Genomic DNA, 25,632 nt, shown 5'->3' with positions numbered 1-25,632 from the left:
ATGGGCTATATAAATGGATCATCTACAAAACATTTATCAAATTAAAATCTAGTGTAAAATGCATTTTTAAGTGATTTATTGTCATAACCAATTTTCTTGCAATAAATAGTGCTACTTACTACCAGTGACGTGCAGTAATAGGAGGCAGGGTAGGCAGTGCCTACCCTGTCCAATGAGGGAAAAAAGATTTGAATTCATATTTATTAAAAAAAAAAAAAAGTGTTTTTTACTTCATTAATATTTTGTCCATGCCCACCCTCACCCCAAGGGTACCCCCCCACCCCCATGGCGATACTCATTATGGTACTGCGCTTTGCGCATGCGCAGTGCAAAAATTCACTATCCATATTCCATTGTTGCGCAATTAGGAGGCAGTGAGCCGGTCCGCTGCCCTCCATTAATTGCGCAACATGGATCTGGAGCTGCGCCACCCACTGGTGACTCTTCGGGCCCTGATACAAGCTCCAATGGAGGCGGTTCTCAAAACCGCCTCCATGATGAGCTTGGTCACTTCAGCCAATCACAGCTTCAGCAGCACTGCGGGGAGGCGTGCCTGCTGGGCTGCTGATTGGCAGGTGTGGGCCATGTGACCATTTTGACATGTCACATTGAGCGCGCTGACAGATCTACTGGCGGGAAGACTCAGTGTCAGTAGTGGAGGGAGCTGCTGAGAGAGTCTTGTGCGTGCGTGCCGCCGACCACTGCTGCCTAGTGCCTACTGCCCCAGTTGTTGTGTGGCTGTCTGGTGGACTAGTGTGGACCTGGACTAGTCACGGACACGGAGGAGTTGCTGCCAGTGCCTGCCCACTGCCTGGAGGAGACTGAAGTCAGACTCAGGAGGAGCCGGAGCGGAGGACTACCCTGGACCTGGAAAACACCGGTAACTGTAAGTACTAGTAGTGATCGAGAGTAAATGCCCTGGGGGGCAGCCTGGCCAGAGTGAGGTGTGTGGCTACTAGTGTAGAATTCATACATGCTGGAGATACACAATGTGTTGGCAGGGCACCAACAACACTGCAACGTTGAGTTCCATCAGGTATACTTTTATATTGGCCATGCTGTGTGTGTGCTCACTACTCAGGGCAGGTCCGGTGCAACTGCAAACTGCTGTCTGCCACACTCTGCATCCATTAACTCCTGCAGTAGTACAAGGAGCCCAATTAGTATACAGCTACAGACAGCGTGTCAGTGACAGAATGATTTGTGAGTAATTTACTTACAATAGTCAGCTAATCATTTTTTTCTAACAACTTAGTAAATCACTCACAAATCATCCTGTCACTGACACGCTGTCTGTAGCTGTATACTAATTGGGCTCCTTGTACTACTGCAGGGGTTAATGGATGCAGAGTGTGGCAGACAGCAGGTGTTTAGACTAAGAGAACATAATCATCTTAATGTAATATTTTGAAAGATCACCTGATCTCCCCCACAGCAGTCATCAGTGAGTGCACGGAATCTTTTTACACTGGTGCTGCTGCAGGAAACATGTGTGGAGCTCAGCTTAGACAAGAGGTAACGCTGGAGTTAGCTGTGAGTGAGTATCAGTAACTCATATATTGTTGTCAGGGCTATAGAGGTCTGAAGCTTCCCACAGTACCTGGTCTGCTCTTTATAGTCTCCCCTCCTCCCTGCTCTCATTTCCCCCATTCCTTCTCAGGGCTGTGTTGTATCTGTCTTCCTGCTGGTAGATATGGCTGCTGTGCAGAGCATGTTTACTGAAGGAAAGTCACATGGAAAAAGGGTTTCTGAGGGTAGGGGGTTGGGGATTCCTATTTAAAAATAGATATTTTCTTTACTGAGTCAGCAGCTGCTTGTATTATAGTAATCCTTTAAGACAACTCCAATGCTTCTGTCTAAAAATATGAGGTTGGCTATATGTGTATGTTTTCCCACAGTACTTGTGTTTTTTTTATATAAAGTGACATATTGAGATGTATGGGAGTTGAGAGAATCAGTGTATCTGTGTTTTGTATCTGTATGAGAGTGTGTGTGTGCATCTGTATGAGAGTGTGTGTGCGCATCTGTATGAGAGTTTTTGTGTATCTGTATGAGAGTGTGTGTGCACATCTGTATGAGTGTGTGTGTGCATCTGTATGTATGAGTGTTTGTGTGCATCTGTATGAGTGTTTGTGTGCATCTGTATGAGAGTGTGTGTGCATCTGTATGAGAGTGTGTGTGCATCTGTATGAGAGTGTGTGTGCATCTGTATGAGAGTGTGTGTGCATCTGTATGAGAGTGAGAGTGTGTGTGCATCTGTATGAGAGTGTGTGTGCATCTGTATGAGAGTGTGTGTGCATCTGTATGAGAGTGTGTGTGCATCTGTATGAGTGTGTGTGTGCATCTGTATGAGTGTGTGTGTGCATCTGTATGAGTGTGTGTGTGCATCTATATGTATGAGAGTGTGTGTGCATCTGTATGAGTGTGTGTGTGCATCTGTATGAGTGTGTGTGTGCATCTGTATGAGTGTGTGTGTGCATCTATATGTATGAGTGTGTGTGTGCATCTGTATATATGAGTGTGTGTACATCTGTATGAGAATGTGTGTACATCTGTATGAGAGTGTGTGTGCATCTGTATGAGAGTGTGTGTGCATCTGTATGAGTGTGTGTGCATCTGTATATATGAGAGTGTGTGTACATCTGTATGAGAGTGTGTACATCTGTATGAGTGTGTGTGTGCGCATCTGTATGAGTGTGTGTGTGCGCATCTGTATGAGTGTGTGTGTGCATCTGTATGAGTGTGTGTGTGCATCTGTATGAGTGTGTGTGTGCATCTGTATGAGTGTGTGTGTGCATCTGTATATATGAGTGTGTGTACATCTGTATGAGAATGTGTGTACATCTGTATGAGAATGTGTGTACATCTGTATGAGAGTGTGTGTGCATCTGTATGAGTGTGTGTGCATCTGTATGAGTGTGTGTGCATCTGTATATATGAGAGTGTGTGTACATCTGTATGAGTGTGTGTACATCTGTATGAGTGTGTGTGCATCTGTATATATGAGAGTGTGTGTACATCTGTATGAGAATGTGTGTACATCTGTATGAGTGTGTGTGTGCATCTATATGTATGAGAATGTGTGTGCATCTGTATATATGAGAGTGTGTGTGCATCTGTATGAGTGTGTGTGTGCACATCTGTATGAGTGTGTGTGTGCATCTATATGTATGAGTGTGTGTGTGCATCTATATGTATGAGAGTGTGTGTACATCTGGATGACAGTGTGTGACTGTGTACATCTATATGAGTGTGTGTGCATCTGTATGAGTGTGTGTGTGTGCATCTGTATGAGTGTGTTTGTGCATCTGTATGTATGAGAGTGTGTGTGCATCTGTATGAGAGTGTGTGTGCATCTGTATGAGAGTGTGTGTGCATCTGTATGAGAGTGTGTGCATCTGTATGAGTGTGTGTGCAACTGTATGAGAGTGTGTGTATGCATCTGTATGAGTGTGTGTGTGCATCTGTATGAGTGTGTGTGCATCTGTATGAGTGTGTGTGCATCTGTATGAGTGTGTGTGCATCTGTATGAGTGTGTATGAGAGTGTGTGTGCATCTGTATGAGAGTGTGTGCGCATCTGCATGAGAGTGTGTGCGCATCTGCATGAGAGTGTGTGCGCATCTGTATGAGTGTGTCTGTGTGCATCTGTATGAGTGTGTCTGTGTGCATCTGTATGAGTGTGTCTGTGTGCATCTGTATGAGTGTGTGTGCATTTGTATGAGTGTGTGTGCATCTGTATGAGTGTGGGTGTGTGTGCATCTGTATGAGTGTGTGTGCATCTGTATGAGTGTGTGTGCCACTGTATGAGAGTGTGTGCGTATCTGCATGAGAGTGTGCGCATCTGGTTTCTCCTTTTACAAATAAGGCAAGTTGGAGTTTGACTACTGGAGAATAGCTGCAGTTAAAAGGATGTTAATTTGTTTTAAAACATTAAAGGAACACAACATTTTTCTTTTATGTTTCAGATAGAACATACAATATTAAAGACTTTTACATTTTACTTATGTTATCCAATTTGCTTTTTTCTTTTAGTATCATTTGAAAAGCATACCTAGGTAGGCTAAAGATCAGTAATGCACTACTGGGAGCAGCTGGTGAGTGGTGGTTGCACATATATGCCTCTTGTCATTGGCTCATTTAATGTGTTCAGTTAGCTCCCAGTTGTGCATTGCTGCATATCCTTCAACAAAGGATAACAAGAGAATGAAGCAAATGTACTAATAGCCTCACTAGCCTCTGACCTCACCGCACGTCACTGCTTACTACATACATACTGAAAAAGCTTTTTTGATAGATATTGATGGTATGTAGGAATGAAGAGACTTCCCTGCATAATCCTGTCATGTATGACCACATTTGGTAAATCCGTTTGTCGAGCAATCCTGCTGTGATCTATCACCTTACAATTTATTATCATCTACAAAGAAAGATGTTGCTAATTCTTCAACTTGGTTATTACAAATAATTGCTCTTAACCCCTTAATGACCAGCGCAGTACCCTGTACGACAGTGGTCATTAAGCCCTTAAAGTGCCATAAACCATGTTGAGATCTGTGCATATTCTAAAAGGGCTAATTAAGTAAAAATAATTTGCATAAAAAAATGTTTAAAAATTGTTGGCAAGTATTTTAAAATAATTTTCAAAAATAAGAAAAAAAACTTACTTAGCCATGCTGTCTGGAACACTGTGCTCCACCCCCCTTATCAGTGTTTAGACACAGGCATTGTATTTCAACTGAGTTCACAGCTTCTAGGCATGCTCCAGCAGATAATCCCTATGCATTTTTGCATTCTACCAAAGCAACAATAGATATCAATACAGCCATAAAAGGAATTGTGTGTGGGGAGTTAGAGCTGTACAATTCAGAAACTTAAAAGAAAGGGTTAATGGCGAGGCACTGCAGTACAAATTTGCAGGTAAAGTAATTAAAGTACATATTATTATATTTTTTCTCTATCCCAACTTGTTTTATGTCCCTTTAAGGACCAACGTCATATCCTGTATGACTCGGCTGTCCTGGGCCTTTCTCTGCCGCAATCTCTCTAAAAGTAGCGAGATTTCACTATTTCTGCATCCCTCACAAGTGGGGCAGTGCAGAAATATACGGGCAGAGGTACCGATGCAGAGAGGGCCTCTCTGTGGCCCTCTCTGCATCAGGCAGCAGTGGTGCCAATCGTTGGTGGTGTGGGAGGGTTAGGAGGGAGGCGGGTGGACAGCCCATCGCTGCTGGGGGCCTGGAGCGGGTGGGACTGCTATATAACAGAAAAATGTTTGTTAGAGCGGCAGTGAGTAGGAAGGAGGGGAGGAGGGTAAAGGAGGGAGAGGGGGCACTTAAAGTGGAGGGGGGATTTGAGGGTGGGAAATCAATCTGGGAGAGGGTAGGGTAGTGAGGGGGCAGCTACAGTACAGAAAAATAAGTTTTTGTTATTATAAAAATAAAATTGAAAGGAATGATAGATAACTGGGTACTGGCAGAAAGGTTTAGAGAGCTGTTTTGGGGGGATCAGGGTGGTTGGGGTTTAAGGGGGGATCCTACACTGCAGAAAATATAAAAATATTTTATTTAAAAAAAAGCCTTATATTTTCATACTGGCAGACTGTCTGCCAGTACCTAAGATGGGGGTTACCAGTGGGGGAGGGAAGAGAGCTGTTTGTGAGGGATCAGGGGGTGGGAAGTGTCAAGTGGGAGGCTAACCTCTACAATAAAGCTAAAATTAACCTTACAAGCTTCCTAATTAACCCCTTTACTGCTGTGAATAATAAAAGTGTGGTTTGCATCTGCAATTAGCAGCCTTCTAATTAACAAAAAGCAATAGCAAAGCCATATATGTCTGCTATTTCTGAACAAATGGGATCTCAGAGAAGCTTTTACAATCATTTGTGCCATGATTGCACAAGCAGTATGTAAATAATTTCATTGAGAAAACCAAAGTTTGTGAAATAGTTAACGTTTCTAGATCAATACTTTGGGTTGTCTACTAAAAAAATATATATAGTTTTGATAGGTAAATAAAAAAAACAGGCTCTATTTCTGTTTAAATGTAGTGATGGCAAAAATGCTCTGGTCTTTTGGGGAAGTCTTAGTCTGAACTGCCCAGTCCTTAAAGGGACAGTATACTATAAAATTGTTTTTCCCTTAGTGTGTTTCCAATTAATTTTTTACCCGCTGCAGAGTATAAAATGTATGAAATTTGCTTTTTTAAGGCTTATTTTTGTATATGAATTAGCTGATTTTCTGTTTTAAAGCCACAACATAATAAAATGGGTTGAGCTTGTAGGTATAATCAGATCTCACATTGTATAAATATACTTGCTTCTTTATCTTATATCTGTCCATAAACCAATCACCAATACTTGTAGAGAACAATGGAAAATAACATTTTATAACCTTATCTCTTCTATAACCCCCTGGGAGTGTAATTTCTTCTACTGGTTGTATTAATACAGCTGGGCCTCATGGCCAAAAACTTTCAGGATGGGTGGGGACACCACAGGCTAAATAAACTAATTCAAATGCCAATATAAGGTTAATGGAAATACTTGTAAACAATTTAATATTCTCCAGCAGGTAAAGTGGAGCGTTGGGAACAAATTAAAGGGGAGAATTTTTTTTGAGTAAACTGTCCCTTTAAGGGGTTAATACTGATCTGTTTAGGGACCCCACTTATAACTTTTTTCCCAAATTAAGTATGGTTAATATACCACTACTCTGTTCCCTGTTTTTCAGCCTGTTCACTTGCTAATCTTATCAGCTACTCCAAGTATTTTAGTTCCGTACAACAGTCTGTCATATTTGCACTGTATCAAAATGTTATCTATGTTCCTAATTACTTCCTCATATAAACTAATTAGATCAGTTTGAAGTGGCTAGTCACAAAATGATGCATACTGTTGCCTGTGATAATGTTTCATGAATATAAATCCCTCTAGTAGCTTTCTAAATTCTCATGTCAGACTAACTGGTCTATAGCTTCCCAGATCAGCTCTGATTACTTTTTGAAGAGAGGCACCACATCAGGGTTATGCCAGGTTTCATGTAAGGATATAAAATCTTAATTAACCCCTTAATGACAAGTGACGTACCAGGTACGTCCTGCAAAAACTTGCAGTTAGTGACAATGGACGTACCTGGTACGTCACTTGTCTAAGAGAGTGCTGGAAGCGATCGCAATCGCTTCCAGCAGCTCTCAGGGTATTGCAGTGATGCCTCGATATTGAGGCATCCTGCAATACCCTTAGAAAGCATCCGATGCAGAGAGAGCCACTCTGTGGCCCTCTCTGCACCGGTAGCGATGCGGCCGGTTCGTTGGTGGGTGGGAGCGCAACTGGGAGGCGGGTGGGCGGCCCATCGCTACCCGGCATCCGGCTCCTGTTAGTGCAATGTGCACGCCGGGTGCCGGGAGCGTGCGGGGGCGCGCATGCGCGTGCGCGTGCGCGCGCGGGTGCGCGCGCACGCCCGCGATCACCTACTGACACCAATGAGTGGGAAGAGGGGGGGAAATACTGACACTGACACCAATGAGTGGGAAGAGGGGGGGAAATATATATATATGAGGATCTGGGAGGGGGAGGGGGTTGGGGTATTGTGGGGGGCTGCTACACTACAGAAAAAAATAAATTAGTAATAAAAAATAATTAAAAACACTTTTTTGGGGGGCAAATTGGGTACTGGCAGACAGCTGCCAGTACCCAAGATGGCGGCAATTAGGTAGGGGAGAGGGTTAGATTGCTGGGGGGGGGGATCATGGAGGTTGGGGCTAAGGCAGGAGTCCATCACAGCTAAAACATTTTATTTTTTTTTATTAAAAAAAATAAAAACTACTTTTATTTAGTACTGGCAGACTTTCTGCCAGTACTTAAGATGGCGGGGACAATTGTGGGGTGGGGGAGGGAAGAGAACTGTTTGGGAGGGATCAGGGGGTGGGATGTGTCAGGTGGGAGGCTGATCTCTACCCTAAAGCTAAAATTAACCCTGCAAGCTCCCTACAAGCTACCTAATTTAACCCCTTAACTGCTGGGCATAATTTACGTGTGGTGCGCAGCAGCATTTAGCGGCCTTCTACTTACCAAAAAGCAACCACAAAGCCATATAAGTCTGCTATTTCTGAACAAAGGGGATCCCAAAGAAGCATTTACAACCATTTGTGCCTTAATTGCAGAAGCTGTTTGTAAATAATTTCAGTGGGAAACCTAAAGTTTGTGACAAAATTTGTGAAAAAGTGAACTTTTTTTTTATTTGATGACATTTGGCGGTGAAATGGTGGCATGAAATATACCAAAATGGGCCTAGATCAATACTTTGGGTTGTCTTCTAAAAAAAAATATATACATGTCAAGGGATATTCAGGTATTCCTGACAGATATCAGGGTTCCAATGTAACTAGCGCTAATTTTGAAAAAAAGTTGTTTGGAAATAGCAAAGTGCTACTTGTATTTATGGCCCTATAACTTGCAAAAAAAGTAAAGAACATGTAAACATTGGGTATTTCTAAACTCAGGACAAAATTTAGAAACTATTTAGCATAGGTGTTTTTTGGTGATTGTAGATGTGTAACAGATTTTGGGGGTCAAAGTTAGAAAAAGTGTGTTTTTTTCAATTTTTTCCTCATATTTTATATTTTTTTTTATAGGAAATTATAAGATATGATGAAAATAATGGTATCCTTAGAAAGTCCATTTAATGGCGAGAAAAACGGTATATAATATGTATGGGTACAGTAAATGAGTAAGAGGAAAATTACAGCTAAACACAAACACTGCAGAAATGTAAAAATAGCCATTGTCATTAAGGGTAAGAAAATTGAAAAATGGTCCGGTCATTAAGGGGTTAAAAAAAAAAAGGTTTGGAAAATTACAGAGCTTAGTTCTATTATAAACTTTGGATGTGTTTCATCATCTAGATTTCTATCTGTATCTTGCATTGGTGTCAAAACATATCCTCCTAAAACAGACATAACTGAAAAGGCAATGGTGTGGCTGGTACATTAGGGCAGGTGCAGAGATGAATGCCAGTAGTTTGTGTTACTTCACCAAATTGCAAAGGAGGTAGCCTCTAAGATAATGGATGTGTGCTTTATAAATTTTATTCGTTCAAATGTGTGGCTACAGGGGTCCATTTTACATAGAGAACAATACAAAATAAAATGGCGGGTTTTAACAATAGTATTTCTTTATAAAACTGACATTTCACCAGGTCGGTACTATAGTGTAATAAATTTGTGTCTTGTGATACAGTAATGTAAGCGGTGTCCCTTAATGACATAATACAGATCATTCAATACAGAGAAACAGCCTTCAATTCATGTTTTCCTTCATTTGTTTTGTTCTTCACATAAATAAATGAGAGACCTTGAATGTATCACCTGTTTTTTCTTATAGATCTTGTATAAGCCAGGGAACTTTATGGTATTTAGACAACTTAATTAAGAAGGGAATAAAGTCTCAAGCAATAATATACTATTTTGCTTCACCAAACCTTGATTTATTGATAAGATTATCTCTAATATAGATAATGTGGCAGTAACAAGGTAAGAATGTTCCCCACAAAATGCAGTTGATAGTAGTTTCTTTTATCTAGGTTGAAAGTACAACATTCTTTTAAATCAATATCAAAGACCGATAATACAAATGTTGATAACCACTGATATATAACTGATCAACAGCTGATATTACTGATATCCATATTTGCTTCAAAGTAACCCATTGCATTGAGTTCTTGTCTGATATTTGCTCATCCTCTGCTGACTGGGAATGCAAATCTTAAATCGAGAAATGCTGCCATTTATTCCAATTAAAACTATATTTAAAAGAATCTTATTGTTATTTAAGGCTAAATTACATACAATTGCACAGCTGCCCTCAATGTGCATGATCTAGTGAATTATTAGATTACCAGCTCTGGATTGGGTGCAGCTTTAAAGGGGCATAGAAGTCCATTAGAATTGCACAACAGCCACAGAACTTGGGCGTCATATGTCTGCATGTGCGTTTTAGCAAAGGACATAACAATGTCACTGGGCCCCAGGGAAAAGACTGTAGCAGCCCCCTCCCCCCCCCCCGTTTCAACTGAATACTTTCTGCATGTTTGCAATCAACAGAAGCTGATCCAGTAGCCACATAGGAGACCAAGAGTCATCCCCCCCTTTGGTTAGTCTGTGCCTAGAGATATGCACTTACACAGCCTTCCTGTACAAATATGGTGTCAGATTTTCTGTACAGAAACTTTGTAGTGCCACCATATTGTAAAGACAAATCAAACTGACAGCTTTGTTTTTCAGGGGGCACCTTGAGGTGCCAGACATGATGCAAAATAGAGATAAAGGTGCAAGCCATGTCTCATGCGTAAGAAGTAAGAAGACCCCTGTAGCTACATGGTAACATACATATTAACATAGCTGATGAGGTTGAAAGAAGACAGAAGTCTGTTGAGTTCAACCTATACAACCTCCTACCTGCTTTATATAAAACATACCTCCCAACATTTCAAAATTCAAAAGAGGGACCCCCCCCCCCCCCCCCCCCGCGGCAAAAAAATTGAAATGTGGTGGGCGGGGCTTACAAATCATAAGACCAAGGTAATATAAATAAAATTCTTAATAAAGTCATATATTTTAATACACTTAGGCAGCAAATCAAACACAAACTTAAACCACTGGTATGGCTATGTGAGCTATGTATTTAATTAGCCTTTGCAAAGACACTGCTAAATATTTTTATCTTGATTGGACATTTAATAATAAATTCTTTAAAACTGCTCTCTGCATTCCCCAATAATATTCTAGATTCTGGCCTTTAAAGTCATCAAAAATGCACAGTAGCACACTACATAGCATACACTTACACATGCAGATACACACACACTACATAGAATACACTTATACATGCAGATACACACACACTACATAGCATACACTTATACATGCAGATACACACACACTACATAGCATACACTTATACATGCAGATACACACACACTACATAGCATACACTTATACATGCAGATACACACACACTACATAGCATACACTTATACATGCAGATACACACACACTACATAGCATACACTTATACATGAAGATACACACACTACATAGCATACACTTATACATGCAGATACACACACACTACATAGCATACACTTATACATGCAGATACACACACTACATAGCATACACTTATACATGCAGATACACACACACTACATAGCATACACTTATACATGCAGATAAACACACACTACATAGCATACACTTACACATGCAGATACACACACACTACATATCATACACTTATACAGGCAGATACACAGACACTACATAGTATACACTTATACATGCAGAGACACACACACATTACATAGCATACACTTATACATGCAGATACACAGACACTACATATTATACACTTATACATGCAGACACACACACACTACATAACATACACTTATACATGCAGATACACACTTATACATGCAGACACACACACACTACATAGCATAAGCTTATACATACAGATACACACACACAGTTATGGATACAGATAGACACACACTACATCATATATGGGTATCTGTAATTCATTGTATGGGCTCCTGGGGTTGGCAAGCACATTAGCTGGCAGTCTGCGGCAGCCACTGTTCGTTACCCTGGTATTAGCACTGCTCATTGTATAAAACTGAAGGCATGCTAGTATTATTATCACCAGGGGTTAGACATCATCACTACCAGAGGTAGGTTAGAGAGGTCACCATTACCCGTGGTCAGAGTGTATACAGCCTTCTTACTCCTGCTTAACCCACACACCATTCCTTTACCACAGGGAATATAACAGGTATCTAACCATGTGAGAGCAAAGCCAGCTGCTTCTGCATATCCCAGTCCTTCCTCCATAATATTCCTGACCTGAGAAATATATATAAAAGTACTTACCCTCCAGGGTCTTTTGCTGTGGAGCAGTCACAGCAGCTCCAGGTATAAATGCCTCATCTGACCGCTGACAGGGACCTGAAGACACAAGAAAAACAGAGTAACCAACCCTGGTTTTCTATATAGGGGTAGCATAAATGTTGGAAGGTAAGCAAGGTCTATCTCGTCGTCTTCCAACTGCTAATATCCACCATTACTCTTACTAAAGAGGATTACATGGACACAGCATAGCCCTAATCCTTGCTTGCAGGGAAAAGTACCCATTAAAGGATTAAAAACTTGATTTTCTTCAGACACCATCTTCGCACACAACCTACGATGTACACAGGCATAGAATTACTGGGGATTGAGGGAAATGGGAAGATACTTAAAATTTTGCTGGGGTGTTCTTTGCCTCAACCTGATGGCCAGGAGTTGAATTCCCACTAGTAATTGAATGGATTCGTGGACTGTCCATGCCAATGGATAGAAAATAAGATTACACAGCAGAATGTTTAGCTTGAAGTCGGAATTTGTCACCGTTACGTCACCACATTCCTGACCGCACACGTGACTGGTTGACCTGCTACAGACACCTCCTTCCAGATTTCGACACTACACAATGAGGGGTTGCAGAATCAGATAGAACAGTTGAGCCTGTCTGATTTTGCAGCCTTCACTGAAGCGCCGCTGCTCCACAGCTTACCATGCCTTCATACATTTATTAGCAGTCCAAAATGGATACTACTAATATGGAAATGCCTGAAGGCATGCTAGTATTATTATCACCAGGGGTTAGACATCATCACTACCAGAGGTAGGTTAGAGAGGTCACCATTACCCGTGGTCAGAGTGTATACAGCCTTCTTACTCCTGCTTAACCCACACACCATTCCTTTACCACAGGGAATATAACAGGTATCTAACCATGTGAGAGCAAAGCCAGCTGCTTCTGAGTATGGGCCCAATAGAATTAAAAAAAATATATATATTTTTTTTAAATGCCTGGGGCAAATCAGGACAGATGGCTAGCAACCCGGGACAGGGGGACAGACCCCTAAAACCAGGACTGTCCCGTGAAAATCGGGACAGTTGGGGGGTATGTATAAAATGCTTCATCTTAATTTAATCCCATTAAAAAGGTTACCAATTTAACACAAGCAATAATATATCTGTTTCTAGCCAGAAATGTATCTAAGACCTTTTTTAAATGTATCTAAAGCACTGGTTTTAAAACCTGTCCTCAGGCAAGAGCAGGTAACATAACCATGTTTACTAAGCAGCTGATTATTTCAACTGTGCTATAGTTCAGATATCCTCAACATGTGGCCTGTTGGAGGGGAGGGGGGGGGGGGGTGTCCGGGCTATGGCCAAAGAGAGCTGCTAAACTAGGAGCTCTGACTTCAAGCTAAACATTCTGCTGTGTAATCTTATTTTCTTTCCATTTGTATGGACAGTCCACGAATCCATTCAATTACTAGTGGGAATTCAACTCCTGGCCACCAGGTTGAGGCAAAGAACACCCCAGCAAAATTTTAAGTATCCTCCCATTTCCCACAATCCCCAGTAATTCTATGCCTGTGTACATCGTAGGTTGTGTGCGAAGATGGTGTCTGAAGAAAATCAAGTTTTTAATCCTTTAATGGGTACTTTTCCCTGCAAGCAAGGATTAGGGCTATGCTGTGTCCATGTAATCCTCTTTAGTAAGAGTAATGGTGGATATTAGCAGTTGGAAGACGACGAGATAGACCTTGCTTACCTTCCAACATTTATGCTACCCCTATATAGAAAACCAGGGTTGGTTACTCTGTTTTTCTTGTGTCTTCAGGTCCCTGTCAGCGGTCAGATGAGGCATTTATACCTGGAGCTGCTGTGACTGCTCCACAGCAAAAGACCCTGGAGGGTAAGTACTTTTATATATATTTCTCAGGTCAGGAATATTATGGAGGAAGGACTGGGATATGCAGGGACCTGGTGGGACCTGATACCTTCAGAAGGGGGTTGTATTTTATTTATATATATATATATATCCATTAACTTGGGATATATTGCGGCTGAGCAGACGTCTGGCTCTCTGTCAGGGACAGGGAATTGCTGCTGCCAGTGCCGGTGTAGTGTCGAAATCTGCAACCCTACGGAATTTGTCACCGTTACGTCACCACATTCCTGACCGCACACGTGACTGGTTGACCTGCTACAGACACCTCCTTCCAGATTTCGACACTACACCGTGAGGGGTCGCAGAATCAGATGGAACAGCTGAGCCTGTCTGATTTTGCAGCCTTCACTGAAGCGCCGCTGCTCCACAGCTTACCATGCCTTCATACATTTATTAGCAGTCCAAAATGGATACTACTAATATGGAAATGCCTATGAAAGTTACGTTTGAAACTTTGACAAGTGGCTGCTCCATTTCATTCTTTCTCCATTATATTCTTACTTTCATGCTGCTGTTTATATTTTTAAAATGTACCTGTTATCTGTATGTTTTCATAAATGATGCAAGATGTTAGCGTTTTATTTTAACTGAATTCATCCGTGGAAAACATACAGATAAAAGGTAAGTTTTAAGAAATATATACAGCAGCATGATATAATGTTGAAAGAATGAAATGGAGCAGCCGCTCGTCAAAGTTTCAATGTTTTGTTAACTTTCATAGGCATTTCCATATTAGTAGTATACGTTACGGACTGCTAATAAATGTATGAAGGCATGGTAAGCTGTGGAGCAGCGGTGCTTCAGTGAAGGCTGCAAAATCAGACAGGCTCAGCTGTTACGTCTGATTCTGCGACCCCTCACGGTGTAGTGTCGAAATCTGGAAGGATGGAAGGAGGTGTCTGTAGCAGGTGATTGGTGGTCAACCAGTCACGTGTGCGGTCAGGAATGTGGTGACGTAATGGTCACAAATTCCGTCGGGTCGCAGATTTCGACACTACATTGTGGAGTCAAAATCTGCGACCTGACTGAATGTGCGACCGTGACGTCACCACATTCCTGAGCGCACACGTGACTGGTTCAAAATCCGACAGAACAGCTGACCCTATCAACAGATTTTGCAACCGCTATGTGCACATGTGGGTCACAGAATCTGATGGATATCACAAACACAAGAGCTTAGATACAATGGCAGAATAGTATCTAAGCTCTTGTGTTATAGTACACAGCATCTGCTTACATTTGTTATCAGGACTCAGGAGCGATTCTCTGACATTACTGTAACTGAATGTGGTGTTGAAATCTGCGACCGTGACGTCACCACATTCCTGAGCGCACACATGACTGGTTCAAAATCCGACAGAATGAGAAGGGTCTATCTGCAGACTGGAGCTCCACTCTAGACAGGGAACATGTGACCTCCACTCAAAGCTTTTTTTTTTTTTGCTTTTTTTTTTCAACTTTAATGTAACAAACAACCTATAGATAATCATGAAAACAAAACATTTTGCAGCTTTTTTGTTCTTAATGTTCACTCACAGTGGTTTATGCTGATTGTCATTTATAAGGTAACTACTGTCAATGAGCATTAAGTACAAGAAAGCTGCAAAATGTACAAGGCTGAAGTTGTCTTCTTATTCAGTCAGCTTCTTATTCTGCAATTTGTAAAATATAGATATCTACAGTTATTTCTCTTGTTAAGTGTATCCAGTCCACGGATCATCCATTACTTATGGAATATATTCTCCTTCCCAACAGGAAGCTGCAAGAGTCCACCCGCAGCAAAGCTGCTATATAGCTCCTCCCCTAACTGCCATATTCAGTCATTCTCTTGCAAGTCTCAACATAGATAGGAGGTTGTGAGAGTCTGTGGTGCTTTCTACTTAGTTTATTCTTCAATCAAAAGTTTGTTATTTTTAAATGGCACCGGAGTGTGCTGTTTATCTCAGGCAGTATTTGGAAGAAGAATCTGCCTGCGTTTTTCTATGATCTTAGCAGACGTAACTAAGATCCATTTGCTGTTCTCACACATTCTGAGGAGTGAGGTACTTCAGAGGGGGAATGGCGTGCAGGTTTTCCTGCAGATAAGGTATGTGCAGTAAAATATTTTTCTAGGAATGGAATTGACTAAGAAAATACTGCTGATACCGAAGTAATGTAAGTAAAGCCTTAAATGCAGCGATAGCGACTGGTATCAGGCTTATTAATAGAGATACATACTCTTGTAAAAATGTGTTTTAAAACGTTTGCTGGCATGTTTAATCGTTTTTTAACATATGTTTGGTGATAAAACTTATTGGGGCCTAAGTTTTTTCCACATGGCTGGCTTAAATTTTGCATAGAAACAGTTAACTGAAGCTTCCCACTGTTGGCTGTGGCAGTTTGTTGTGTCTGTTTTTAAAAACGTCTGTCATTTTTTTTTTATTTTTTTTTTTGATCTGTTTTTTGCATTAAGGGGTTAATCATCCATTTGCAAGTGGGTGCAATGCTCTGTTACCTTATTACATGTACTGTAAAAATTTTGTTTGTTTTACTGCCTTTTTTTCACTGTTTTTCAAATTTTGACAAAATTTGTTTCTCTTAAAGGCACAGTAACGTTTTATATATTTGCTTGTTAACTTGATTTAAAGTGTTTTCCAAGCTTACTAGTCTCATTATTAGTCTGTTCTAACATGTCTGACATAGAGGAAGCTCTGTGTTCATTATGTTTTAAAGCCATGGTGGAACCCCATCTTAGAATGTGTACCAGATGTACTGATTTCATGTTAAACAATAAAGATCATTTTTTGTCTTTAAAAACATTATCACCAGAGGATTCTGTCGTGGGGGTAGTTATGCCGACTAACTCTCCCCACGTGTCAGACCTTTTGACTCCCGCTTTAGGGACTCACGCTCAAATGGCGCCAAGTACATCAAGGGCACCCATAGCGTTTCTTTTACCAGGGGATTCTGTCGAGGGGAAAGTTATGCCGACTAACTCTCCCCACGTGTCAGACCCTTCGACTCCCGCTTCAGGGACTCACGCTCAAATGGCGCCAAGTACATCAAGGGCGCCCATAGCGTTTATTTTACAAGACATGGCAAAGGTGGTGAATAATATTCTGGCAGCAGTATTAGTCAGACTACCTGAAATTAAAGGAAAGCAGTTAGCTCTGGGGGTAGATACAGAGCATACAGACGCTTTAAGAACCATGTATGATACTACCTCACAATATGCTTAGTCTGTGGGTGATTTTTTTTTGACTCAGGGAAGATGATTTAACCTGATTCTGATATTTCTACATTTAAAATTTATGCTTGAGAACCTCCACTTGTTGCTCAGGGAGGCTTTGGCTGCTCTGAATGAATGTGTACAATCGCAGGGCCAGAGAAATTGTGTAGACTGGATAAATAATATGCAGTGCCGGTGTGTACTGATGTTTTTCAAATACCTAAAGAGGTTTACTAAAAATTTTTTAATAAGGAATGGGATAGACCAGGTGTGCCGTTCTCTTCCCCTCCTATTTTTTAGAAGAATGTTTTCTAATAGTTACCAGCACACGGGACTTCTGGCAGACAGTTCCTAAGGTGGAGAGAAGAGTTTCTACTCTAGCTAAGCGTACCACTACCTCTGACGAGGACAGTTGTGCTTTTTAGATCCAATGGATAAAAAATGTTTATTCAACAGGGTTTTATCCTGCAGCCCCTTGCATACATTGCTTCTGTCACTGCTGCTGCGGCGTTCTGGGTTGAGTCTCTTGATGAGGCTTTACAGTTAAGCGATTCCATTGGATGAATATATTTGACAAGCTTATGCTAGCCAATTCCTTTGTTTTCTGATGCCTTGTTCATTTGACTAGACTAACGGCTAAGAATTCTGTTTTTTACTATACTGGCGCGCAGAGCGCTATGGCTTATATCATGGTCAGCTGTCGTGACTTTAATAAATAAGCTACTTAACTTCCCTTCAAGGGGCAGACCCTATTCGGGCCTGGTTTGAAGGAGATTATTGCTTATATCACTGGAGGAAAAGGTCATGCCCTTCCTCAGGATAGGTCTAAATCAAGGGCAAAAAAAAAAAAAAAAAAAGTCTAATTTTCGTACCTTTTAAAAACTTCAGGGCAGGTGTGGCATCCTCTTCCTCTAAGGCAAAACAAGAGGGAATTTTTGCTCAGTCCAAGGCGGTCTGGAGACAATCGGACCTGGAACAAAGATAAGCAGGCCAAGGAGCCTGCTGCTGCCTCTAAGGCAGCATGAAGGAACGGACCCCTATCCGGTAACGGATCCTATAGGGGGCAGACTTTCATTCTTTGCCCAGGCGTGGGCAAGAGATGCCCAGGATCCCTAGGCATTGGAATTTATATCCCAGAGATATCTTCTGGATTTCAAAGATTCCCCCCCAAAAAAAGGGGAGATTTCGCCTTTCACAATTATCTGCAAACCAGATAAAGAAGGAGGCATTCTTACATTGTGTACGAGATCCATCCAGTTCCAAGAGAGGAACAGGGACAGAGTTTTTACTCAAATCTGTTTGTGGTTCCCAAGGAGAGGGAACCTTCAGACCTTTTTTGGATCTAAAGATCTTAAACAAATTCCTCAGAATTCCGTCATTTAAGATGGAAACTATTCGTACCATCTTAACTATGATCCAGGAGAGTCAATAGAGGACTACAATGGATTTGAAGGATGCTTATCCTCACATTGTGATGCATAAAGATCACCATCGTTTTTCAGGTTTGCCTTTCTAGACAGGCATTACCAGTTTGTAGCTCTTTCCTTTGGGATATCTACAGCCCCAAGAATCTTTATGGAGGTTCTGGGGTCACTTTGGCGGTCCTTAGACCGCGGGGCATAGAAGTGGCCCCTTATTTAGACGACATCCTGATACAGGCGTCAAACATCCAAATTGCCCAGTCTCATACGGACGTAGTACTGGCATTTCTGAGATCACATGGGTGGAAAGTGAACAAGGAAAGAGTTCTCTATCCCCAATCTCAAGGGTTTCCCTCCTAGGGACTCTGATAGATTCTGTAGAAATGAAAATTTACCTGACGGAGTCCAGGTTGTCAAAGTTTCTAAATTTCTGCCGTGTTTTTTTTTTTTTTCATCCCATCCGCGCCCTTCGGTGGCTCAGTACATGAATGAAATCGGCTTAATGGTAGCGGCAAGGGACATAGTACCGTTTGCACGTCTACATTTCAGACCGCTGCAACGATGCATGCTCAGAGGAACGGGGATTACACAGATTTGTCCCCCTGTTAAACCTGGACCAAGAGACCAGAGATTCTCTTCTCTGGTGACTGTCGGGTCCATCTGTCCAAGGGTATGACCTTCCGCAGGTCAGATGGGACAATTGTTACAATAGATGCCAGCCTTTTAGGTTGGGATGCAGTCTGGAACTCCCTGAAGGCTCAGGGATAGTGGACTTAGGAGGAGACCCTCCTTCTAATAAATATTCTGGAACTGGGAGTGATATTCCATGCTCTTCAGACTTGGCCTCAGTTAGCAACTCTGAGGTACATCATACTCAGTCGGACAATATACACGACTGTGGCTTACATCAGCCATCAAGGGGGAACAGAAGTTCCCTAGCGATGTTAGAAGTCTTACAATAATTCACTGGACAGAGACTCACTCTTGTCTATCAGCTATCCATATCCCAGGTGTTGAGAACTGGGAGGTGGATTTTCTAAGTCGTCAGACTTTTCTTCCGGGGGAGTGGGATTTCCTCCGGAGGTCAAGACCAAGCAGGAGAGGGCTTTGGTGTTTTTGACAGCGCCTGCGTAGCCACGCAGGACCTGGTATGCAGATCTGGTGGACATGTCATCCTTTCCATCACGGTCTCTGCTTCTGAGACAGGTCCCTCTACCTCAGGGTCCTTTCAACCATCTAAATAGAATCAATCTGAGATGGACTGCCTGGAGACTGAACGCTTGATGTTATCAAAGCATGGCTTCTCCGAGTCAGTCATTGATACCTTAATACAGACATGAAAGCTTGTCTCTAGGAAAATTGAACATAGATATGGTGTAAATATCTGATTGTTATGAATCCAAGGGTTACTCATGGAGTAAAGTCTGGATTCCCTGGATATTATCTTTTCTCCAAGATGTTTTTGAGAAAAGGGTTGTCAGCTAATTCCTTAAAAGGGGACAGATTTTTACTCTGTCTATTTTTTTGCACAAGCGTCTGGCAGGTATTCTAGACGTTCAGGCATTTGGTCAGGCTTTGGTTAGATCCAAGCCTGTGTTTAAAACTGTTGCTCCGCCATGGAGCTTAAACCTGATTCTTAAGGTTCTTCAAGAAGTTCCGTTTGAACCTTTTTTGTTCCATAGATATCAATCTTTATCTTGGAAAGTTCCTTTTGGGTAGCTAATTCCTCGACTTGTAGAGTCTCCAAGTTATCTGTGTTACAATGTGATTCTCCTTATCTGGTCCTTCGTACGGATAAGGTAGTCCTGCGTACCAACCTGGGTTTTTTCCTAAGGTGGTATCTAACAAGTACATCACTCAAGAGATAGTTGTTCCATGCTTGTATCCTAATCCTTCCTCAAAGAAGGAACGTCTATTACACAATATTGGACGTGGTTTGTGCTTTAAAGTTTTACTTACAAGCTACTACAGTTTTCATCAAACGTTCACCTTGTTTGTTGTCTATTCTGGACAGAGGAGAGGTCAAAAGACTTCAGCAGCCTCTCTGTCTTTTTGGTTAAAAAGCATAATTCATTTAGCTTATGAGACTGCTGGACAGCAGCCTCCTGAAGGGATTACAGCTCATTCTACTAGAGCTGTGGTTTTCACTTGGGCCTTTTTTAAATGTGGCTTCTGTTGAACAGATTTACAAGACGGAGTCTTGGTCTGCGCTTCATACTTTTCAAATTTAACAAATTTGTTACCTTGCTTCTTCGGAGGCTATTTTTGGGAGAAAGGGTTTTTTACAGGCAGTGGTAACTTCCGTTTAAGTACCTGCCTTGTCCCTCCCATCATCCGTGTACTTTAGCTTTGGTATTGGTATTCCATAAGTAATGGATGATCCGTGGACTGGATACACTTAACAAGAGAAAACATAATTTATGCTTACCTGATAAATTTATTTCTCTTGTAGTGTATCCAGTCCACGGCCCGCCCTGTCACTTTAAGGCAGGTAATTTTTTCATTTGAACTACAGTCACCACTGCACCCTATGGTTTTTCCTTTCTCTGCATGTTTTCGGTCGAATGACTGAATATGGCAGTTAGGGGAGGAGCTATATAGCAGCTTTGCTGTGGGTGGACTCTTGCAGCTTCCTGTTGGGAAGGAGAATATATTCCATAAGTAATGGATGATCCGTGGACTGGATACACTACAAGAGAAATAAATTTATCAGGTAAGCATAAATTATGTTTTTTATTTTAAATAAAATAATACACTTTCCAAAAACCTAAACAAAATTACATTTTATAAAACAAAATATCTTATATTGCAATAAACAGATGGCAAACATGGCATAATTTTGAGTAACTGATATTTTAAATGGGTTAAAATCCTGTGGGCCACTCATTTACATGTAGATATATACAGGGTTTGAGCCCCATCATACAAGACATGTTAACAGCCTGGCCTAATGCTCTTTATGACAAATAAATTGGTGACAACCTTGTCACTTCATATAATTTGTAATACCCCCAAAAAAGAAAACCCCTATTTGGCACACACTTAAACACATAGGTAGCTCGGCAGAAAGGGAGCAAAAAATAAATAAAACTTAACTTTTACTGTCAAATCGTTGAGGCTCTAAGAAAGCCCAGGTGAGACGTGCATTAGGCGTTTGCCTGTCTGTGAGTAATCTGGACATGGTTATACTTTATTTGCGTGCTCTCTGTGATTGATATACAGGTAATTCTGGCCATTCCTTAGTCACTGCAAGCCATATCTTTTTCACAATAATTGTAAGCAGCTGCCTACCAAGAGATAATCTGATAAGCCCCAGCCTTCACCCACCTATGTGGGCAGGGTAGCCCCACATCATAGTCAGTAGTTTATTAGGGATCTTTTTCTGTGGACATCTTACAATAGGCCTCTGACAGTGTTGGAATCTGCTTAATTTTGCAAACTTAGAGCCTCAACGATTTTTGTCTTATTTTGAAATAGACAATTGTAGTGTGTTAAATCCAGATGCTCCAATATTTGTATTTTAATATTTGACAGTAAAAATTGTTTTATTTTTTTGGCTCCCTTTCTGTGGATCTACCTATGTGTTTAAGTGTGCGCCAAATAGTGGTTTTATTTTTTCTTTTTCTTTGGGATTACACTGTATACCAACCACTAGGACACCCCCTGCACTCCCCTAAGGAATATGAGTGTATGGGTTATAGATGGAACCATAATTTGATGAATAAGGCAGTTCTATACCTATCTCATTGATATACACTTCATATATTTTACCTTTTCTGAATAAGTAACTTGTATTTTTAAAGGATTAAAATCCTTTGGGCCATTAATTTTTGCGTTGGATACATACACGGCGTGAAGCCCTACATAGGATAAACATGTTTTCAGCCTGGCCCAATGGTTTCTATGGCAAAAAAAACTATTGCCAACCTTGCCACTTCATTTGACCTTTTCTAAATAAATAACTGGTATTTCAAATGGCTTAAAATCCTTTGGGCCACTCTTTACTGTGTGGATATATACCAGGAGTGAGTCCCTTCGTAGGATAAATATGTTCTTAGCTTGGCCCAACGCTTTTTGTAGCAAACAAACTGGTACCAACGTTGCCATCTCATATATTTTTAAATTTCTGAATAAGTAACTAGTATTTTAAAAGGGTTAAAATCCTTTGAACCACTCACTTTTTTGTGGATATATACAGGGCATGAACCTCTCCATAGAATAAACATGTTCTCACCCTGGCCCAACACTTGAAGCAAACTCCCCCCACAGTTAAAACTTCAAACTGCCCACAAGTTTTAGGTTTTAAGAAAGCCGTTTTCTGCAGGCAGCCAGGCACTATCATCAGTGTAATTTATTTGTTGTAACCTCCGTGGGGGAACAGGGAGGGGGAGGCTGTGATGCTGCATATACTCTCAGTGCAGAAGATTTCTGCTTTTCAAGAGTTCTCCTGTTTATATAAATCACTAAGGGCTGACAGTTGTACAAGCTTAGGGATCGTTTAGCAATGATCGTCTGCATTGAAAGAGACAATCATTGCTAAACGATCCCTAAGCTTGTACAAGTGTCAGCCCTTAGTGATTTATATAAACAGGAGAACTCTTGAAAAGCAGAAATCTTCTGCACCGAGAGTATATGCAGCGTCACAGCCTCCCCCTCCCTCTTCCCCCACGCCCACGGAGGTTACAACAAATAAATTACACTGATGATAGTGCCTGGCTGCCTGCAGAAAACGGCTTTTCTTAAAACCTAAAACTTGTGGGCAGTTTGAAGTTTTAACTGTGGGGGGAGTTAGAAACACAAATAAACAGTACTGAATGATCATTTTATTAAAGTTAAGATGCATATTATGTGTCTTATACATACATGGCTAAATCTAATACCTTTATACTCTAATAAATGTTTATTCAGTCACAGATGTGATCCTCTAAGTACACTGTATGTAATATAGCTGTGTGTGTCCTTGAGTGCATCATGAGCATGTGACTTCTGTGTCCCTGCGTGTAGCGTGCGTTACAATATGGCAGCTTACATAGGAGAATCCAGCAGTAGATCAGTGCTGTACTTTAAAACAATATCCTTCAACAGTTTGGGGAAAGAGTAGCATATAAAATAGTCAGCAGTGATTATTTTATTTTTATTAATACGAAAAAGTAGGTTTTAGGGTTTTTCATCAAGTGTTAAATGTCCCTTTAAGAACAAGAAAGCTGCAAAATGTTTAGTTTTCAGAATGATTGTCTATAGGTTGTTACATTAAAGTTGATTTAAAAAAAAAAAGAAAAAAGCTTTGAGTGGAGGTCACATGTTTCCTGTCTAGAGTCAGTGGAGGTCACATGTTTCTTGTCTAGAGTGGAGCTCCAGTCTGCAGCTAGACTACTTTGGATAGAACATAGCAGACATATATGGCTTTGGCGTTGCTTTTTGGTAATTAGAAGGCCGCTAAATGCCACTGTGCACCACACGTGTATTATGCCCAGCAGTAAAGGGGTTAATTAGGGAGCATGTAGGGAGCTTGTTAATTTTAGCTTTAGTGTAGTGTAGTAGACAACCCAAAGTATTGATCTAGGCCTATTTTGGTATATTTAATGCCACCATTTCACCGCCAAATGCGATCAAATTAAAAAAAACGTTACATTTTTCACAATTTTAGGTTTCTCACTAAAATTATTTACAAACAGCTTGTGCAATTATGGCACAAATGGTTGTACTTGCTTCTCTGGGATCCTCTTTGTTCAGAAATAGCAGACATATATGGCTTTGGCGTTGCTTTTTGGTAATTAGAAGGCCGCTAAAATGCTGCTGTGCATCACACGTGTATTATGGCTAGCAGTGAAGGGGTTAATTAGGTAGCTTGTAGGGAGCTTGCAGGGTTAATTTTAGCTTTAGTGTAGAGATCAGCCTCCCATCTGACACATCACACCCCCTGATCCCTCCCAAACAGCTCTTATCCCTCCCCCACCCCACAATTGTCCCCGCCATCTTAAGTACTGGCAGAAAGTCTGCCAGTACTAAAATAAAAGCCATCTTTCTTTTACAAGATATGACGAGTCCACGATTTCATCCTTACTTGTGGGATTTAACCTCCTGCTAGCAGGAAGTGGCAAAGAGCACCACAGCAGAGCTGTTTATATAGCTCCTCCCTTCCCTCCACCTCCAGTCATTCTCTTTGCCTGTGTTAGTGATAGGAAGAGGTAAAGTGAGGTGTTAGTTCAGTTTCTTCAATCAAGAAGTTTTTTATTTTAAAATGGTGCCAGTGAATACTATTTTTCTCAGGGAGAAATCATCAGTCACTTAATCCCTAGGAGTAGTGTAGACATTTTATTTTTCTGCCCTGATGCTAATGATCTTAGCAAAATTTATCTAAGATCCAGTTGGTTTTCCACTGAGCAGTTGAAGGTAGTGTAAAGAAATATCTTCAGTGTGGAGAACCGTGTCATGCTACAAGCAGCATTGAGGTATGTTCAGTCATTTGTTTCTGGGGTGACTTGTTACATCAGAACAGGCTGACATTTTTCCCTAACTGGGGAGGGATACTCAGTAAGCACTATAGATATAAAAATGGTGCTCCTGGATCCCCTTTTTTCATGATATTATCAGTGTGTTTTATTTTCACTTATTCATATGGGGGCTGACGTTGGAAGATGCGATTTACTGTCCATGGGCTGGTGTTTTTTGGTTCGTCAAAATAACAGGCCTGAGAGAGAGCTTTATTATGTTTTGTTTTGGCACTTTTTATTATGAAAGAGTGTATGATGAGGGGCACATGGCATTTTTCTCATTCAGGTTGATATATAGACATGTTTGGTTTTCGGCCCATGCGGGCTTTAGTGCGGCTCGAGTACGCCCACGGTGGGCGGGCCTATTTTCGCACGCTCAGTCGCGCAGTCCTCAGCCAGAACAAGCAGCGCGGTCCTGAGCTCCGGTGGGGCCTAAGTTGATTTGTATTCCAAGGGTACAGAGGGACTTAGGATCGCTATCTAAGCCGAGGCAGTGTAATCTGGGGGCAGGTAGGGGAGTGCAGAGGCCTTAAGTGTTGATAGGATTCATAATCTTCATAAAAGTTGATATTAGTTGATAAATATCTTGCCAAACAAGCGGTGCAATATTGTAAGGTATATTGGAACACATAAGGGCATTTTTTATTACCGCAAACTCTATTTTG

General features: G+C 41.2%; 1 protein-coding gene across 2 annotated transcripts in view; it reads left to right on the top strand.

The window, feature by feature from the left end:
• Window positions 1-1,455: 1,455 nt before the first annotated feature.
• LCT (lactase) overlaps window positions 1,456-25,632 on the top strand; it is a 222,242-nt gene continuing 198,065 nt past the window's right edge. The window contains exon 1 of one of the 2 annotated variants that reach the window (XM_053698251.1): window positions 1,456-1,515. The gene's annotated coding sequence lies outside the window, so the exon portion shown is untranslated. Of the gene's footprint in view, window positions 1,538-25,632 lie in introns of both variants that reach the window. The other variant, XM_053698249.1, reaches the window with a different exon arrangement.

This window comes from Bombina bombina, chromosome 1 (assembly GCF_027579735.1).
Source record: "Bombina bombina isolate aBomBom1 chromosome 1, aBomBom1.pri, whole genome shotgun sequence".
Lineage (NCBI taxonomy): Eukaryota > Metazoa > Chordata > Amphibia > Anura > Bombinatoridae > Bombina > Bombina bombina.
The sequence above is the reverse complement of the archived record's forward strand: the minus strand, read 5'-3'. Positions and strand labels throughout refer to the sequence as shown.